The following is a 2538-nucleotide window of genomic DNA, read 5'->3' as shown; positions in this document are numbered from 1 at the left end:
TTTGTCTTATTGTTTCTGTATTTTTTTGCCCTGAAACAAAACAAGAAGAATGCAAGATATAGGTATTTCTACTAAACGCAATGATAGCCTTAACTATATTAATAAGGCTTTTTATTTTAGAAGGTAGAAAACTGTGATGTAACCTTGTATGCAGATGCCTTTTGTTAAGAAGTTTCAGTCTGTTGTCCTTGTCTTCATTTCCATGGTAATTGGTTCAAAGTTTGCTAAAAGAATTCTATTTTTTTCAGCAAAGAAATCTTAGAAGCATGGAAATGAGGTCAAGGTTAACTATATTCTTGTATTTGTGATCCTTGTCAGGGTTTTCATGGATCAGTGATGAAGCTTAAGTTTTATGTGTTCAAATATACAAACAAAAAGTCAACTTCATTTGGTGTATGGAATGATTGTAAGGTGTACATGTTTGTCTGGCTGATTGTCTGCTTGTCATCATTTTCATGGTTCATTGGTCAATGTTTAGTGATTAATCTGTTTCTAAGTTACTATAAGCAATAGATCAGCTGTATTTTGGTGTATGCGCTGATTGTAAGGTGCACATGTCTGTCTTACAGGTTTCATCTTACCTTGACCTATTATTATGGTACATTCAACAATTTTTTGGGTTTTTGTCTATTTTGAAAACACTAGGGCCACTATATTTGGTGTATGGATTGATTGTAGGGCATACATGTCATTCTGGTAGTTACTGGACCTCATTTTCATGGTTCATTGGTCAATGTGAAGTTTTGGTAATTTTGTTTCTCTGTCAGACATTAGAAGCAATAGACCAGCTGTTCAAGTGTTTGAAATAATTGTTAGGAATACATCTAGTATGTCTGGCAGGATTCATCTGACACTTTTTTTTATACAACCTGCAAAATTTTCTTTGTGTTCGTATAATGATTTGATGTTGTCGTGGGTCTCGTTGTCTGAAGACACCTTTGGTTTCTGAACAATAACTTTAAGTTGAATGGATCTCTATGAAATTTTACAAGAAGGTTTTTCAAAAGGAAGGTTATGGATCTTCATGTTACAGTTTAGGAATTAGGGACCAAAAACAAGTATTTTCCTAGTTTCTGGATAATAATTTAAGTGTTAGTGTATGGATCTCTCTTAAATTGTAACACAACTTTCCATATCACAAAGGGCAGGCTGGGATTGAGTTTTGGGGTACATGTACTTGCCCCAAACATGCAGAAACTAGGGGCCAAAAACAAGCATTTTTATACGACCGCCAATTTTGAAAAAATTTTCGTCGTATATTGCTATCATGTTGGCGTCGTCGTCGTCGTCCGAATACTTTTAGTTTTCGCACTCTAACTTTAGTAAAAGTGAATAGAAATCTATGAAATTTTAACACAAGGTTTATGACCACAAAAGGAAGGTTGGTATTGATTTTGGGAGTTTCGGTCCCAACAGTTTAGGAATTAGGGGCCAAAAAGGGACCCAAATAAGCATTTTTCTTGGTTTTCGCACTATAACTTTAGTTTAAGTTAATAGAAATCTATGAAATTTTGACACAAGGTTTATGACCACAAAAGAAAGGTTGGGATTGATTTTGGGAGTTTTGGTTTCAACAGTTTAGGAATTAGGGGCCAAAAAAGGGCCCAAATAAGCATTATTCTTGGTTTTTTACGCACAATAACTTTAGTTAAAGTAAATAGAAATCAATGAAATTTAAACACAATGTTTATGACCACAAAAGGAAGGTTGGTATTGATTTTGGGAGTTTCGGTCCCAACAGTTTAGGAATTAGGGGCCAAAAAGGGACCCAAATAAGCATTTTTCTTGGTTTTCGCACCATAGCGTTAGTATAAGTAAATAGAAATCTATGAAATTTAAACACAAGGTTTATGACTATTAAAGGAAGGTTGGTATTGATTTTGGGAGTTTTGGTCCCAACAGTTAAGGAAAAAGGGGCCCAAAGGGTCCAAAATTAAATTTTGTTTGATTTCATCAAAATTGAATAATTGGGGTTCTTTAATATGCCGAATCTAACTGTGTATGTAGATTCTTAATTTTTGGTCCCGTTTTCAAATTGGTCTACATTAAGGTCCAAAGGGTCCAAAATTAAACTTAGTTTGATTTTAACAAAAATTGAAACCTTTGGGTTCTTTGATATGCTGAATCTAAAAATGTACTTAGATTTTTGATTATTGGCCCAGTTTTCAAGTTGGCCCAAATAGAGGTCCAAAATTAAACATTGTTTGATTTCATCAAAAATTGAATAATTGGGGTTCTTTGGTATGCCAAATCTAACTGTGTATGTAGATTCTTAATTTTTGGTCCAGTTTTAAAATTGGTCTAAATTAAAGTGCAAAGGGTCAAAAATTAAACTAAGTTTGATTTTAACAAAAATTAAATTCTTGGGCCTCTTTGATATGCTGAATCTAAACATGTACTTAGATTTTTGATTATGGGCCCAGTTTTCAAGTTGGTCCAAATTAGGATCTAAAATTATTATATTAAGTATTGTGCAATAGCAAGTCTTTTCAATTGCACAGTATTGTGCAATGGCAAGAAATATCTAATTTCACAATA

The sequence above is a fragment of the Mytilus trossulus genome, chromosome 6, assembly GCF_036588685.1.
Source record: "Mytilus trossulus isolate FHL-02 chromosome 6, PNRI_Mtr1.1.1.hap1, whole genome shotgun sequence".
NCBI lineage: Eukaryota > Metazoa > Mollusca > Bivalvia > Mytilida > Mytilidae > Mytilus > Mytilus trossulus.
The sequence above is the reverse complement of the archived record's forward strand: the minus strand, read 5'-3'. Positions refer to the sequence as shown.